Below are 19099 nucleotides of genomic sequence, written 5' to 3' on the forward strand. Positions count from 1 at the left end.
CTCTGGCTGGAACCCTCACGTGACGCACTCTCCACGAGAGCCACGACTGCCATTTTGTGCCCTCTTTCTCTCCTTAAACACACACACACACACACACACACACATATACACCCATTCACATACACACACACACACACACACACACACACACATATACACCCATTCACATACACACACACACACACACACACACACACCTTCCTCTCCTGTATTATAGGCTTATTTGTTACCATATCTAATCATGTTACTGATTATTTTGTAGTTGGAAGTCGGACGTTTATCGACTGCATTGTATTGATAATTAATTGATATTACTACATCAATAAATTGTTTACCTTCTGAATGTCGATGTTCTCTGGACATCGACTTTCCTAAGAGAACAATCCTATATTGAGACTGTTATACTGTCTGGTTATTAGTCCCTGATTCCAGAGTGGTGCCCCAGCAATATTAATCCTTATTAATATTCTATTGATTTTGATAATTGATAGTTATCTTTGATGACTGTTGATTTGAAGGATTAATAAGCTAATGTTGATTCTAGGCAATGTTCTGTTGATTTGAATAATTAATAATTATCTTTGATAATTGTTGATTTGAAGGATTAATAAGATAATGTTGATTCTAATCAATGTTCTATTGATTTTAATAATTAATAGTCTTTGATAATAATTAATATTCTATTGATTTTGATAAATGATAGTTATCTTTGATGATTGTTGATTTGAAGGATTAATAAACTAATGTTGATTCTAGGCAATGTTCTGTTGATTTTAATAATTAATAATTATCTTTGATAATTGCTGATTTGAAGGATTAATAAACATGTTGATTCTAATCAATGTTCTGTTGATTTTAATAATTAATAATCTTTGATAATAATTAATATTCTATTGATTTTGATAATTGATAGTTATCTTTAATGATTGTTGATTTGAAGGATTAATAAGCTAATGTTGATTCTAATACATTTTCTATTTATTTTAATAATTAATAATCTTTGATAATTATTTATTATTGCAAATAACCAATCCCGCTCCTGAACGAAGCGCCCAACAGTTGAAATTATGTAATTTGAGAAGAAAGAAATTGCTGAACAGCTGGAATCAACCTCCAGTTTGCGTCGGAGTTCTCTTGGTGTTTATTTTGTGAAAATGACCATCTGACTCCTCAGTATTCAGCCTATTACAAGACTACTTGCCAAATAAACAAATAAATGGACATGAAACATTGATTTGTGCTGAAATTGTGCAATTATGTGAGAAGAAATAAATTGCTGAACAACTGAAATCCACCTCCGGTTTGCGTTGGAGATCTGTTGGTGTTTACTTTATGAAAAGGACCGTTTGGCTCCTCAATATTCAGCCTATTACAAGACTACTTGCCAAATAAATAAACAAATGCACATGAAACATTGATTTGAGTTTAAATTGGATTGCGCCATCAACCAATCAGAATCGAGTATTCTAGAGAGCCCTGTAATAATGCATTATAATACACAATATAACACTTAAATGCATTTAAATCTATAAAAGTGCATTAATAATAATATGTAGATGTATACACTGAGTTCATAGAGAGTTGGCTTGTAGCTTAACCAGAGTCTTGCAGATTATTTGGCTCCAAATACGCTATCTTATTCAGCATACACTTAAAATGAATAACCGTTTGCCTCATCCAGAATTGTCTGTTTAGACATTATATTTCACTTGTCAATCAGTGGCCTTTATAACATGAAAGCTAGAAAGAAAATCTATTAAGACATTTCGAACACAAACTTTGAATTATGCTTCATACTTCACTTCATTGGCACGATTGGTGTTCATCTTTCAATCTATCCACTGGTTTTCCTCCTGTGATTGGTCTGAATATTATATAGGAAAGACAATTTGATGAAAGTGTGAATCCGTGCATCCACACCGATGGTTAGTGTTTTGCAAGTGTCTGGTATTTTGGAGATGGAGATTTCTATATTGATTCGTCTGGAGTGATAGGTAGTGGCTGTGGCGTGTTATATGTCACAGATGGAGTTGAAGGGGTTTGTTATGGAGCGTCGTGCTTAAGTCTCTGTAAGTTTTAGCTGCCAATGATTGCAGAGCATAAACACTGTGATTTGCTGTTGTTGACTGTCTAAGGCAGTCCGAAAAGTTTGGTGAGAGAAGTGAGAGATGGTGTACGGCAGAATTTGTGTGAAGTGTGAAAGAAATGTTTGTCTTTCCATAAAGTATTTGCTTGTGAGCAGTTTAGATCTTTGTGTTAAGGTCATTTATTTGGCTTTCTGTGGGCTCAAAATAGAGATGTGTCTAAAGAATATAAATATAGCCCATTCCAAAGTGTGTGCATGTGGGTTCTCCAGTGTGTATTTGTATTTCAGGTAGATTGTTTCAATCTTTTAATTGTTTTTGAAAGAAACGTGTAGGTATGTTGCCTTCACCCGAAAGTGAGACTTCTGTCATTGTTTATTCTCAACCCTCATGTCTTTCCAAACCTGTATGACTTTTTTATTCTGTGGAACACAAAAAGAGATAATTTGGAGATTGTCTTAATCTCTGTTTTCTATACACTAAAAGTAATGGGGACAGGGGCTGTCGTGCTTCAAAAAAAAAAAAAAAAAAAAAAAAAAGGTGCCATAAAAGTATCGTAAATGTGGTCTACATGAATCATGTGCTATATTCCAATCTCCTGAAGTCATATGATAGCTTTGTGTGACAAGGGAACAACATTTGTATCATTTTAATCACTGAAAACCTTCCCCTCTTCTTATCTTATTTCTTATCTGTAACATATCTCCATTTTTTATTGTGGAACTCATTGCAACAGCAGCTCCATAGAGAACTGTGAAGAACACTGCTGTTGTTCACCTCAAATGCAATTGCTGGGATTTATTTTATGAAATCGAATGCAAGCAAATGCTAGATGTTGGACAACCTTTCTGAAACCATCAGTATACATTCATTTTCTCTTATTTAGTATATGGGATTCAAATAACTGTATGATAGTCCTAGCTTTTCTTTCTGAATCTTTGGAGGGTGTAAAATCTGTATTCTCTGTATGTGTATTATTTCTGGATATAGCAGATTCAGCTTGTAACTTTAATAGTCAGCCTCTTGCACACCTGTAAAAATGGGGTCAAGTGTTTTGCCCCAAAACATCTGATACGAGACCATAAAAGTTACTTTTCTAATCCAGGATGTTGTTTTCTAACCTTGCTATCTCCTTCATTCCCTCTGATTTTGTCTCTGCAGTTTTTGGGTATAAAGGATTTTACCTTGTTCTGAAGGGCTCAGTGAAACCATACAACCATGTGACCCTTAAAGAAGACCAGAGAGTCTCTGTTATCAAATTATGCTTCTACTTAGTAACTAACTAGTTAACACACAGTACACAGTACAAAGAAATGCTCTGGGATAAATACAAGTTAAGCTTTATGTTGTTGATTACCACTGAAAATAATAACTTTTTACCCCAAATACTATCCTTTCACTTATTGGACAGTTATTGAAAAATGTTTGATTTAATGACCTTAAACAAAACTGAAAATGATAATATTAGTGTAATGATGAGTCAGCGGAGTTGGGATCCATGTGCAGCTTTATTAACAGTAAACGTAGTAATGTAGACAGGCAGGGGTCAATCACAAGTAATAGTAATATCCAAGGTAAATCAGAGGGATAGTCACAAAACAGGCAAGAGGTCAGGGCAGGCAGCAGGCAATCACAGGTAAAATCCAGGTAAACAAAGCAGTAACAGTAGGCAGGCAGAAAAGGGTCAAAACAGGGTAAATAGTCCAGGATCATACACAGGTTAGGCAGCAAATACAGATAATGCTCAGAAATGTCAGCCAGGGCAAAACAAGACTTCACAATGACAGAGAGTGAGAGTGAGTCTTAAATAGCTGAGTAGATAGGCAACAGGTGAGGAGGTAATCAGTGTCAGGTACGGGGATTATGGAAAATTGAGTCCGGAGATTTAGAGTCAATACTCAGGTGATGGAGCCCTCTGGCGGTGAGCGGGAGGAACTACAGAGGTGGGATTCGTGACAGCGCCCCCCCACCCCTGCGATATTCTGGGCATATTCAGCTCAAAGTAGATAGCGGCTCCAGTTGGATTGATTCTGATTGCAGCAGGTTCTGAGGAAGCGGGTCAACTCCAGATTCATGCGTTCAGTTTGACCGTTGGATTGTGGATGGTACCCAGAAGTTAGGCTGACATTTATGTTCAGTTGACGGAAGAAAGCTGTCCATAAATGGGAGGTGAACTGAGGCCCTCAGTCAGAAACTATGTCCTCAGGTAGACCATAAAATCTGAATACGTAGTTGCATAAATGTTCAGCAGTTTCAAAGGCAGTAGGTAACTTGGGTAAAGGATTTAACCGACATGCCTTAGAGAAGCAATCTACTACCGTGAGAATGGCGGTGTGACCCTGAGAGACAGGAAGATCCGTAACAAATTCTATGGCAATATGGGACCATGGACGTTGAGGTATGGGTAGAGGCTGCAATAATCCAGCTGGAAGTTGTATAGATGACTTGTTGATGTTGCAAGTGGAACAGTTCTGAACCTCACGAATGGTGTCTGCCTGCAAGGTGGGCCGCCAGAACCGGTTGCGTACCAACTGAAAAGTGGCGATGATACCCGTATGACCAGAGCTAAGCAAGGAGTGAACCCCCTGGATAACCCTTTTACATAATGGGAGTGGGAAAGGTTCTGTCAAGAGGACAGTCGGGAGGCGGTGGATCGTTGGAATGAGTGTCAGTTATCTCTGTCATGATGTCCCCTTGTACCGGAGCGATGATCATTGTGGGTGGTAAGATGGGTTCTTTGGTTGGAGCTTTAAGCGAGTATTCATATTGGCGAGAGAGAGTGTCGGCCTTGACGTTTTTAGAGCCGGGATGATATGTGACTCTGAAGTTGAAGCGTGTAAAGAATAGCGCCCATCTTGCCTGTCTAGGGTTGAGTCTCTTGGCTGAACGCAAGTAATCTAGGTTCCGATGATCCGTCAAGACAAGGAAAGGATGTTTGGCTCCCTCCAACCAATGACTTTCATGGCTAATAATTCTCGATTCCCAACATTATAGTTCTGTTCAGTGGAGAAGAGTTTGCGTGAGTAAAAGGCACATGGGAAGAGTTTAGGAGGTGTACTGTACCACTGGGAGAGGATGGCTCCGATACCAGTGTTAGAGGCATCTACTTCGACAATGTATGGGCGATTAGGATCTGGAAGGTAAAGGATGGGTGCAGTGGTGAAACGTACTTGGAGATCCTGGAAGGATTGGAGAGCAGCTGGAGACCACGAGAGCCGAGAGCTCTTCTTCTTAAGCATTGACGTCAGAGGCGTGGCCACAGTACTGAAACCTCTTATGAAGCACCTGTAGAAATTGGCAAAACCCAGGAAACTTTGCAATTCCTTTATCGTAGTAGGTTGTGGCCATTTCAAAACTGCTCATACCTTATTATCATCCATCGCCATGCCCTCTGAGCTGATGACATAGCCTAGAAACAATAGTGATGTTTGATGGAACTCACATTTCTCAGCCTTGGCGTACAGTTGATGGGTGATGAGACGTTGCAGAACAGCTCAGACATGCTTGACATGCTCTTCGTATGTGTTAGAGTAGATGAGGATGTCGTCGATATAAACGATTACCCCTTGATTCAGCAAGTCTCGGAAGACATCATTGATGAAGGCCTGAAACACTGGGCTATTGACCAATCCGAAAGGCATGACCATTCATAGCGCCCTGTGCTGGTTGAAAAAGCTGTCTTCCACTCGTCCCCCTCATGAATGCGGATGAGATTATATCCACTGCGAAGATCGAGTTTGGTGAAATACTTGGCAAAACAGAGTTGTTCAAGGGCAGCTGGAACCAGAGGCAGGGGGTAGCGAAACTTTACAGTGATTTCATTTAGACCACGATAATCAATACATGGGTGAAGCCCTCCTTCCTTCTTACTCACAAAGAAGATTCCAGCTGATGCTGGTGAGGTTGAGGGTCTGATAAATCCCTTGGAAAGTTCCTCCTCAATGTATGACTTCATAGCCTCGGACTCAGGTTGCGACAATGGGAAAATTCTGCCTCGTGGAGGTGAGGAACCAGGTAGTAATTCTATGGCACAGTCACTGGAGCGGTGAGGAGGAAATTGCGAGGCTTTGGTTTTGCTGAAGGCTTCAACTAATTCAAGATACTCAGGAGGTAGATTGGGAACTGTAGTAGGTTCAACTCGAACAGCAGCGGCTCTAATAGTCCTGGGAGAGATAGGTTTTAGGCAAGTTGAAATGCAGGTGGTGGACCACTGTATATTAGTATTTTGTCTCAAAAGAAATGTTAATTTCAGGGATTTTCAGTAGCTACATAAATTTGCAACATTTTAAAAAATATAAAAAATTTGATACAATCGCCTCAGAATCAACCTTTAGACACCACACACAAAAATCTCATGGATCTGGAAAATTTTGCAGTGCACAGTGACTAACAGGTGTTTAGGAAAATGTTGTGGTAGTTTCTGTTGCCATTTAGTGTTAAAATCAAGAGCCTTTTACCCCACAAAGCCTTTAGCCCTGTTGAACCCTACATTACTGCTAAAACAATTTTTGTTTGTTTTTACAAAAAGGGATGTGTCAGAATTATCTGCTGTAATTGAAAGCTTGCCACAGATGCTGTCAAAGGGTGTATCTTGTTTTAAACCCAGAAACCTCATGCTATCCCAGATGTGTGTGACTTTTTTTCTTCGTCTGCAGAACACAAATTATGATTTTTATAAGAATATCTCCACTCTGTAGGTCCATTCAATGCAAGTGAATGGGTGTCAAATTTTTGAAGCTCCAAAATCCACATAAAGGGAGCATAAAAGTAATTAATATGACTCTAGTGGTAAAATCCATGTGCTCAGACAAAATATGATAGGTGTGGGTGAGAAACAGATCAATATTTAAGACAGTTTTTATCATAAATCCTCCTCCCTCCCCATTAGGTGGCGATATGCATGAAGAATGCAAATCACCAAAAACAGAAGGTGAATGAGGTAAAAAAGGACTTAAATATTGATCTGTTTCTCACCTACACCTATCATATTTTGTCAGATCGCTTCTGCAGATATGGATTTAACCACCAGAGTACTTTTATGCTGCCCTAATGTGGACTTTGGAGCTTCAAAATTTTGGCACCCTTTCACTTGCATTGTATGGATCTACAGAGCTGAGATATTCTTCTGAAAATCTTCACTTGTGTTGAACAGATGAAAGAAATTCATATACATCTGGGATGCATGTTGGTAAGTAAATGATAATAACATTTTCATTTTTGGGTGAACTTATCCTATAAGGCTTTCTGAAACATGCTGAACACATCTTTTGTAAAAATTGTAATAAACAGTGTGTTGAATTTTCCATCCTTGCTGATCTAGGTTAACACTGGAGGTTCATTTGTGTTCTTTGGACCTATAAATGCTGTAAACAATGGTGCTATCATCCAGTCTGAGAAGCTGAAAAAGGTGCAACAACTTTGTGACACTCCAGAATCATAACAAGGAAGACAATTGCCATTCCCAAAGCTTTTAGTATTAAAGATACCATAAAATCACTTGAGTTTTCTTTCCTGTGTTGACATTTCTTATGGAAACAGGTAGTTTGGGCGGGACATACAGTAAATAAGGACCTTTGATGTGTAACTAAAGTGAATAGCCTTAATCCAAAAGGTATGTCACAGCTAGTCAGTGGCAGATGGTAACAGGGGCAGGGACATTCTCATTTTAGACAGTACTTGACTGGACAACATTTTTTGTAATGTAAGGTGAGTCATCAACATTTCGGTCCATTTTGGTCCATTTTCCTGGAAGAGAAAGCCTGCGTATATCTATGAAAAGTTAATCTTGCCAGCTTCTAGAAGTACACTATTATATAGAAGTCTTCAAAGGTAATAGACATGGGCTCAAATTCACAAAACACCAGTTTTTTATCCTACCTTCACCCATCCTTTTACAACCTCCAAAGGCAGCATTTTCCAGTTTTCAGACGCAGCCTGTGTCTTCAGGTTATAGTTTAAACTGGGCGCATGCAGTGCTCCCTGCTGCAGCCGGAGTCAGATGAGAGTGGAGGCGGTGAAAGTGCTGTTAAAGCACAGAGCACATGCTGAACGCAATGGACAACATGTTGAAAATTCACTATTAACCTATTTATCAACACAATTTTTAATGATAAAGGCTTTTATGACTCAACATAAATTATTGTACTGAAATACTCACTCATTGACTTCAAAAAGACATCTTGATGCACATTAATAATGCAGTAACAAGCATGTAATACTTCTTTATGTAAACTAGATTTCATGACGGTTTAGTGTATAATAAAGTTCAATTACCCACTCTCGATAAACATCTGATTAATTATGTCTGTCATCCCAGGCAAAATTGGATGTAGTAATCCAGAAATCACTTTATTTTCTTTATTTTTACACAGCACAAACAGTACAGATGCAGTGAAAACTCAAAGCATGACACACACACACACACACATACATACACATCTGTGAAATGGGTCATTCTCTTTGGATACTTTGTTATATTTTATTTCTGTTAAGGGAATTGTAAAATTAGCGCCCGAACAAAATCAATGCAGAACGCAATTTGCATGCTGCAGTATCTCACGGGTCGGTTCTGAGTGATATATAGAGGAGGATGCAGCAGACCACCGCGATAATTACACAATCTGCCGGGACTTTACAGCATCACACCACTGCTGTGATCCAGACTCCTGAATCATCTCTTTAACATGCTAGAAGTGAGCATCATTTGATCATTATTTGATGAATTTCTGTTGCCATAATCAATAGAGAATGTACACAACATCTCTTCTGAATAAAATTCAGTTTACCACCTGCTTTCATCTGGATGGCAAATTGCATCAGGCAATTTTGGTGAATGAAGTGCAATCTATAAATAGCCTAATTTACATAGAAAGAAGGTGTCTGTGCAGAAATAAATGACAATGACTTCATTCAAATACCGAAGACGCAGTGATATTTCAGTGCTGACTGCGCCTGCTTAAATTATTTAGTGAATAAGATGCAGCTTTTTGCACTAAAATACAACTCATAAAAGTGGCGAAACTGTTTAGTGAATTCACCCCTGTCTGATCCATAAATCCATGTTTACTTTGAATGAGTCCTAAAATTTACCATCCTTTAGACAATGCTCTTTGCTGTTATTTGTAGGACATCTTGGCACAGGATCATGCCCTTAAAATGTCTTTGATCCAGGCTTGCCCGCTCTACCTTCATTGGCCAAAGTTCTCCATCAACCACTTGGCCAATGCCATGCAACTAAAAACATTCCTTGCTAATCAAGGTAAGTGGTTGTCTTGATTGAAAATGTTTTTCCGCAATGAATCACAATGGCACCTAACACTCATAGTTGGCTTTGTTTTTGTTGGGTTTTGTTGAAGACTAATGCTTAGCACCCGGATGGTGTAATTGTTTTCCTCGCTTGGTACAATCCACAACACATTTGCCTCTAAATAAATGTGTTTATGGGTGGAGAACACTTGAATATGATTAGAGGAAAATACAATAGCTGCTCCATTACCCCTCACAGCTGACTTTAATTACCAGGACTGCTGCCTTTCCACCTCATTAGGGAAATATTGAAGCACAGATATTAATTTGAGTGCATATGGTAATGTGCATGCGATTGCAAGAGTGTCAAACAAATAGTGCTCCAACCAATGGGTTAAGTTTGCCCCCGCTGGTAGATGTAGAAAAGCAGTTTTCTCCAATGACGGCCATTCAAAAGTAGCCATGTATGTTTGAATCTGGGGGGTGCTGCACCAGCTAAGCACTTGCCATTGAAGCCTTCTCTTGCAAGTAAGCCTTCGAAATCTTGCCCAACACTCTGTTACTAGTCTGTTCAATCTCAGTTTCTATCCTGTAGTTGACAGGCAGGCATATGGTGGTCTGTGGTTGCCCTGACATGCTGGGCTATGATCAGGCATCATGACTGAGATCTTTATTTAGTCACCAGAATCTCTCCTCTTCAGTGCCTCCTGGTGTCTTCATCTATCTGTATCCTCCCTCTAATTATATGTCTTCATTCATATCTTCCTCTTTAATGAAAAGCATCAGCTTTAAAGTATTATGATCATTATGTCATAAAATCAGTTTTCTTCTTAAAATATACAGTATATATATATATATATATATATATACATTAGGGGTGTAACGGTTCAAATTTCTCATGGTTCGGTTTGTATCACGGTTTTAGGGTCATGGTTTCGGTACGGTTCGGTATTTGTTATGTTCAGAAAAAGAAATATATATACAGTATATTACTGCCAAATCCAAAGTAAAAATATTCTATTTGGTAAGAAACACTTCAAGAGATTTGCTCTCAATACAAATCACCATGGTTTTACTACAGTAACCATAGTTTAACCATGGTATTTGTAGTAAAATCACAGTAACCACAAAATTAACATGGTTACTATCATGGCTGCAGTACTATAGTAAAATCATGGTTACCATATGGAATCTACATTATTACTGTTGTAAAACAATGGTTCTTTCAAAACTATGATTTCTGCCAAGAAATGGTGACAGCAGTCATTTTTACTTTAGTCATGGCTTCTACAATATTACTATAGTAAAACCATGGTTACTATATGGCTAATAAAGTATTACTTAATAAAACCATGGTTAATTTTTGTTAGTGTCCTTTACTAAAAAAAAAAATATTTCTCTAATTACTAACTCAACATTTAACTTAATACCTGCATTTATGCTACATGCATCAACATAAAGTGCATTTCATACTCAACTCAACATATATTCAACATTCGGAAGAAGTATATACTCTAATAGAAGGAAAAACCTTGCTATTAAAATGGATGCTAGAAGGCATGCCGTAACGCAACACTAGTGATTTAATCATATGTGGAAATCCCACATCTTCATCAACGGAGTATGGCAAAATATCTTTGGCAATGAACACGGCAAGCTTACTTATTGTTATATGTTAGGAACTAGCACTGAGTTCCTTAAAGACGGAAGGGTGTGTGTACAATTTCGGGCTCACCTGCGGCTCTGTGTGCGCCGTGCGCTATATATCCTTGTGTAATGTTGGTGTAAATAACTAATCGAACACTGATGTATTAACAGTATACGGCACTCACGTTGAGCAATGTCTGCAAACAGTGCCTGTTTTATAAAGGTTTTATGACCATCGCTGTTCTTATTGACTGCATAAAGAAAAAGTTCCCAGACAGGAGACTTCAATGACACAGGGGCTTCTCTATCTTTCGGCTTGTTTTCTCAGCTTGCCATTTTCAACTTCACACTAAAATTTGCAGAACTCTGATGACATCAACTGATTTAACATACAGTTAACAGGACAGCTTCTCTCTGTAGAAAGTTGACCCATGTGAAACAGGCAGAGCGTGTCTAAAGAGCGATACAGGTGCATTAGCGAAGGTTATGACTGCACATGTCTATTTGGTGCTTTATTATCTTCGCCAAACTGTATGATCCAGATGGGTAATTAAACTTGTGATGAACCGCTGTGCAAATGCTTACTGAACTGTTGGTGGTGAACCGTACGGTTCGGTTTTTTACCGAGAACCGTTTCATCTCTAATATATATATATATATATATATATATATATATATATATATATATATATATATATATATACAGTTGTGCTCAAAAGTTTGCATACCCTTGGAGAATTGGTAATATATGTACCATTTTTAAAGAAAACATGAGTGAGCAGGCAAAACACATTTCTATTATTTCTTATGGGATTCATATTCAACTGTAGGTTATAACAGAATGGCACAATCATAAAACAAAACATAGCAACAAAGAAAAAAAATTAAATGACCCCTGTTCAAAATTCTGCATACCATTAGTTCTTAATACTGTGTATTGCCCCCTTTAGCATCAATGACAGCGTGCAGTCTTTTGTAATAGTTGTCTATGAGGCCCCAAATTCTTGCAGGTGGTATAGCTGCCCATTCGTCTTGGCAAAATGCCTCCAGGTCATGCAAAGTCTTTGGTCGTCTTGCATGAACTGCACGTTTGAGATCTCCCCAGAGTGGCTCGATGATATTAAGGTCAGGAGACTGTGATAGCCACTCCAGAACCTTCACCTTTTTCTGCTGTAACCACTGGAGGGTCAACTTGGCCTTGTGCTTCACTGTCGTGCTGGAAAGTCCAAGAGCATCCCATGCGCAGCTTTCGTGCAGAAGAATGCAAATTGTCTGCCAGCATTTTCTGATAACATGCTGCATTCATCTTGCCATCAATTTTAACAAGATTCCCTGTGCCTTTAGAGCTCACACACCCCCAAAACATCAGTGAGCTACCACCATGCTTCACTGTGGGGATGGTATTCTTTTCACTATAGGCCTTGTTGACCCCTCTCCAAACATAGCACTTATGGTTGTAACCATAAAGCTCTATTTTGGTCTTGTCACTCCATAATTAATTAATTAATTAATTACAGTGTGCCAGAAGCTGTCAGGTGTGTCAAGGTGTTGTCGGGCATATTGAAACCAGGCTTTTTTGTGGCATTGGCGCAGTAAAGGATTCTTTCTGACAGCTCGACCATGCAGCTAATATTTGTTCAAGTATCGTCATATTGTGCTCCTTGAAACAACCACACCGTCTTTTTCCAGAGCAGCCTGTATTTCTCCTGAGGTTACCTGTGGGTTTTTCTTTGTATCCCGAACAATTCTTCTGGCAGTTGTGGCTGAAATCTTTCTTGGTCTACCTGACCTTGGCTTGGTATCAAGAGATCCCCGAATTTTTCACTTCTTAATAAGTGATTGAACAGTACTGACTGGCATTTTCAAGGCTTTGGATATCTTTTTATATCCTTTTCCATCTTTATAAAGTTCCATTACCTTGCTACGCATGTTTTTTGACAGTTCTTTTCTGCTCCCCATGGCTCAGTATCTAGCCTGCTCAGTGCATCCACATGAGAGCTAACAAACTCATTGACTATTTATACACAGACTCTAATTGCAATTTAAAAAGCCACAGGTGTGGGAAATTAACCTTTAATTGCCATTTAAACCTGTGTGTGTCACCTTGTGTGTCTGTAATAAGGCCAAACATACAAGGGTATGTAAACATTTGGGTGATTTTTGTTATCATTATGGTTTAAAAAGGAGCCAAACAACTATGTGATAATAAACTGCTTCATATGATCACTATCCTTAAATAAAATATCGTTTTTTTGCATGATCAGTCATATTTTCAAAATCAATGCCAAAATTTCACAATTTCTGCCAGGGTATGCAAATTTTGAGCACAGCTGTATATATATATATATATATATATGTACAGTGTATACAACAGTTAGTTCTGGTCTCAAATCAGGTTGGATGAGAGACGTTCTATGAGTACTGATGGTCTCACACCATCAGCACTTGGATGCTTCACTGTTTGTATCACTCCGCTTGTGTTCATGCTGTTCTAAACTAAAGTGTAAGAACAGTGCAGATGTGTTAAGAGCTATCTGTCTCTTTACATTTAATTTTGTGACATTACATATTTTAGCCAGCAGGTGGAGGCAAAAGACCATTTTTGTGTGTAATATGAGCCAGTTGGTGATGTGAAGTGAGTCAGCATCACTCAGTGTTTATATTCAACAACACTCCATCATCGTTCGTATTACTACTACACTACTAAAGCTAGGAAATAGCTTTAAATGGCTTTAAACTAACAACTTCAGCATTAAGGCTCATCACAGCTGAGAGACACAACAGACTGATTAATTACACAAACTCAATGCGCTTACATCTTACTGGACTTTCCACATTGGAGAGGACAAAATGGTGGAGGACATTGTGGTTTCTATAGTGAATGACTCTTGCACACCAGCTACCGTGAAATAGGGAGGAAATATGCCTTGTTGATGAGAGAGGACAACAGAGAATGGCCAAACTGGTTCGAACTGACAAAGTCTACGGTAACTCAGATAACCGCTCTGTACAACTGTGGTGAGAAGAATATCATCTCAGGATGCTGTTCTGAGATGCTGGTTGGCACTGTTTCGGCGGCACGAGGGGGACCTACACAATATTAGGCAGGTGGTTTTGATGTTGTGGCTGATCGGTGTACACACACACACACACACACATATATATATATATATATATATATATATATATATATATATATATATGAATTATTACATTAATTTCGTGTTTATTCCATGTTTATAAGGGACACTGGGAGTCTGTTATTTTTGCGTGAGTGGTTTTAGTTGTTTTTGAATTTTTTTGAATACATTTTAAAGCAAACTTGTGATTTCTTTGTGAAAATGCATGCTTGGTGAATGAGGTACATTGTTCTGTCAGGTTTAGTTTATTGTACTAATAAATGTATGACATCAGGCATTAGGGTGTCCTGAAATACATATTAACAGTATCTGGTTTTGTTTTGATGTTGCAGGTTAGATTTGAATCTGCATCAAACAGCTCAATAGGCTCTGATTTTATTTGGCTAATTACATTTCAGTTTTCTTTTCATTTCTTTGCTTTTGGATTGTTTCGTACATAAACTTCCAAGCAGACAATTCTACCCAATCACCTTTCAAGAAGTGAGCTCCATCCAATGTCTTCTGTGCAGATTTGAATGTTTGACAGAGAACTAACCCTTTTTTATGTCAATGTCAGTCCAAACAATTCAGCTCCAAGATTGCCAGTCAAATTTTGTTCTGGCAGATTAGTTCAAAATAATACAATTAAGTTACGACCATTCAAGAGAAAGGGAGCAAGTGAGTGGGAGACAATAGAAGAAAAATAAATGCTATGATTGATTTAATTTGTCAGTGTTACTGTGAACATTTCACAGCAGGTTGATTATCATGGTCTACTGCTGATTACAGGCTAGAGTTTTAGATCTGTTTATCTGCTGTTTGTTACAAGCATTGTGTGAGTGTTTGTGTATTATGCTTAGATTTTTAGATAGTGTGTGATACTGATGCATATTTCTTTTCTAGGATAAGTGCAGTTATAACAGAACCTGGAGTGATTTTACTCTTTGTGAATGGCTGATGTGCAGATCCATATGGAACAATAGAAAGCTCAATCGATTTCTGCAGGATTGTAGCACCCTTTATGGTAAAACTTTACAATAAGTACCATTTGTTAACATTAGTTAACAACATTAGTTAACATGAACTAACAACAAACAACACTTTTACAGCTTTTATTAATGTTTATGTTAATTCTGACATTAATACATTTTTAAAATCAAAAGTTGTCTTTGTTAACATTAGTTAATGCAATATGAACTAACATTAACTAACAATGAACAATTGTAATTTTATTAGCTAAGAGTAACAAATCTTAATAAATACTGTAATAAATATATTGTTCATTGTTAGTTAATGATACCTAATGCATTAACTAATGTTAACAAATGGCACTTTACTGTAAAGTGTTACCACCTTTATTCACAAAATTCTATGCTAACAGTACCCTGCGTATTTGTTTATGAAATATTTTGGCTGATTTGATTATAATTTGCTTTCAGCTACCAAGAAGAATGCTACCAATACCAGTAACAATGCTGTACTCTAAAAGTTGCAGAAATGACGAAGAAAGTCATTTCATCTGGGCCTGTGGATATATCAAGCTATACATTTTAATTTATGCATTTGGCAGATTATTTTATCCATCCATTTTATCCTTTTATTCTCATTACACATGTTCACTTAATTGGAAAACACTCTGGGCTATAAATCAATAAATGAGATATGATTCTGTAACAGTATATAAGGATGGGCAAGGAGGAGGCAGGAACAAGCTGAACAGTCCACATAAAGTTTTAATGATAAAAATGAAAACAACATAAAACATAAACAAACACAGACACACATGCCACATGCATCTCTCTCTCTCTCTCTCTCTCGAGCTGGCGCCTCCGGCTTCCCTTTATCTCGCTCTCCCGCTGATCAGTCCTGGCCAAATTCCCCCATTGGCCCTTATCAGTCATGGCTTCCTAATAATCCCCATCCATTAATTGGCTCTGTCACTCCACTCTCTCCTCTCCACCAATAGCTGGTGTATGGTGAGCGTACTGGCACACTATGGCTGCCGTTGCATCATCCAGGTGGATGCTGCACACTGGTGGTGGTTGAGGAGAGTCCCCTGTTCACTGTGTAAAGCGCTTAGAGTATAGTGTCAGAAAAGCACTATATAAATGTAACGTTTATTCATTCATTCATTCATCAGCTGATTCAGCGCCGGCCCAGCCACACCCCCCCTCCTCGTCACACTCCTCCCCCGCCCGATTCAGGCAGGGGCACCACCGTTCTGACTAACTCCCCCCCATCTCTGGAGGGGAGACGCTGCTCTTCCTGCCGTTCTGTTAGCCAGTGGTCCACCCTGCCTCCTGTGAACCTGGGGGAGAGACGAGGGGAGGCATGGGGAGAGGGAAAGGGCGAGCAGAGACACAGAGAGAGAGAGAGAGGAGAAAGAGAGAAGAACTTGCTTTCCGGCTCCTGGACTCGCTGTCGCCCGGTCCTCAACTGCTTCTCCGCCCTCTGGTGGATGCCAGCTCGCTCCTTCCCCGGCGGACGGCAGCGAGTCTTCCAGCCCCTGGTGGACGGAACTGCTCCTCCCCTTCTCTGTCAGACGGCAGTGGCTGCTCCCCTGGCCGATGGCAGCGGCGAGGACTCTACGACAGCACATCCCTCCTCCCTCCTGGGTTTCAGCACCACTGTAACAGTATAAGGACGGGCAAGGAGGAGGCGGGAACCGGCTGAACAGTCAATGGAAAGTTTAATGGTATAAATTAACATAAAACATAAGACGAACACACATGCAGCGCGGCTGAGTGCATCTTTCTCCGGCTCCACTTTATCTCGCTCTCCCGCTGATCAGCTGATTCAGCACCAGCATGCACCATTACAGCCCGGCCATGCCCTCCTCCTCGTCACAGATTCATTCTAAATTTACATACCCAGTCCTTGCATGTGCACAAAATGTGGTCAAACTTCACACATGCAATCCATATGCATCCTTCAAAAATAACCCATAACAAACACTCAATTTTAACATACAACTTTTCTGAAAGCACATTTAATGCAATTTATAAGCATTTTGTGTATAATTTGATATTTACCCAAAGAATTCACAAACGATGAAAAAAATTGGGAGCTCTCTTGTGCAATGTATGTTCTCAAGTCTCAAAGCAGCACACATGCACAAAATGAGAGAGTGCTGGAAAACACGTGGTGCAAAACTCTGGTTCTAAAGGGGCCACTTCCAAATCATGGTAAGTGTTAAATTTCATGAAATTTCTTCACTTGGCTATATATATATATATATATATATACAGTACACACACACACACACACACATCATTGAGATCTCCCCAGAGTGGCTCGATGATATTAAGGTCAGGAGACTGTGATGGCCACTCCAGAACCTTCACCTTTTTCTGCTGTAACCACTGAGGGTCAACTTGTCCTTGTGCTTAGGGTCATTGTCGTGCTGGAAAGTCCAAGAGCGTCTCATGCGCATCTTTCATGCACAAGAATGCAAATTGTCTGCCAGTATTTTCTGATAACATGCTGCATTCATCTTGCCATCAATTTTCACAAGATTCCCCATGCCTTTAGAGCTCACACACCCCCAAAACATCAGTGAGCCACCACCATGCTTCACAGTGAGGATGGTATTCTTTTCACTATAGGCCTTGTTGACCCCTCTTCAAACATAGCGCTTATGGTTGTGACCATAAAGCTCTATTTTGGTCTCGTCACTCCAAATTACAGTGTGCCAGAAGCTGTCAAGGTGTTGTCGGGCATATTGTAACCGGGCTTTTTTGTGGCATTGGCACAGTAAAGGATTAATTCTGGCAACTCAACCATGCAGCTCATTTTTGTTCAAGTATCGTCATATTGTGCTCCTTGAAACAACCACACCATCTTTTTCCAGAGCAGCCTGTATTTCTCCTGAGGTTACCTGTGGGTTTTTCTTTGTATCCCGAACAATTCTTCTGGCAGTTGTGGCTGAAATCTTTCTTGGTCTACCTGACCTTGGTTTGGTATCAAGAGATCCCCAAATTTTCCACTTCTTAATAAGTGATTGAACAGTACTGACTGGCATTTTCAAGGCTTTGGATATCTTTTTATATCCTTTTCCATTTTTATAAAGTTCTATTACCTTGTTACGCAGGACTTTTGACAGTTCTTTTCTGCTCCCCATGGCTCAGTATCTAGCCTGCTCAGTGCATCCACGTGAGAGCTAACAAACTCATTGACTATTTATACACAGACACTGATTTCAATTTAAAAAGCCACAGGTGTGGGAAATTAACCTTTAATTGCCATTTAAACCTGTGTGTGTCACCTTGTGTGTCTGTAACAAAGCCAAACATTCAAGGGTATGTAAACTTTTGATCAGGGCCATTTGGGTGATTTCTGTTATCATTATGATTTAAAAAGGAGCCAAACAACTATGTGATAATAAATGGCTTCATATGATCACTATCCTTAAATAAAAGTTTTTTTTGCATGATCAGTCATATTTTCAAAATCAATGCCAAAATTTCACAATTTCTGCCAGGGTATGCAAACTTTTGAGCACAACTATATATATATATATATATATATATATATATATATATATATATATATATATATATATATATAATAATGGTACAGATTAATAAAAAACGCATTTGAACAAATTATAGTGATCTACATGGACAAACAGCTTGTTATGATATTGAACTCATCTCTCTGGTCCCTCTTCCCTCTCTTTTTCCCCTCCCTTGAACAAATGTGTATTTTGTAGGCATGAGCTGTAAATTGTAACATGTTGTGTTCTACAATGGCATTATGCCATAAAAACATGTGTTGTCTCCAGCACTGGACTCCATCACCTTGTGTTTGCAGCTGTCCTGCTTTCATGCAATCTGATCTGGACAGCCACCTCTAGGCTATCATATAGTCAGATCCTTCCAGCCATCTCCCTAGTCCCTTTCCATCATGTTCCATGACTGCATTTTCAAGTCCAAATTTACAGTCCAACATGACTGTGTATGATTATCTGAGCAGAAGTTTAATGATGTGTTACTCTTTGGCCCA

At 38.9% G+C, this 19099-nt stretch overlaps 1 pseudogene; it reads left to right on the top strand.

The window, feature by feature from the left end:
• The window catches only part of LOC127434531 (cyclic nucleotide-binding domain-containing protein 1-like), a 102588-nt pseudogene that overhangs the window by 44501 nt on the left and 38988 nt on the right, over positions 1–19099 (top strand).

The sequence above is a fragment of the Myxocyprinus asiaticus genome, chromosome 44 (genome assembly GCF_019703515.2).
Source record: "Myxocyprinus asiaticus isolate MX2 ecotype Aquarium Trade chromosome 44, UBuf_Myxa_2, whole genome shotgun sequence".
Taxonomy (NCBI): Eukaryota; Metazoa; Chordata; class Actinopteri; order Cypriniformes; family Catostomidae; genus Myxocyprinus; species Myxocyprinus asiaticus.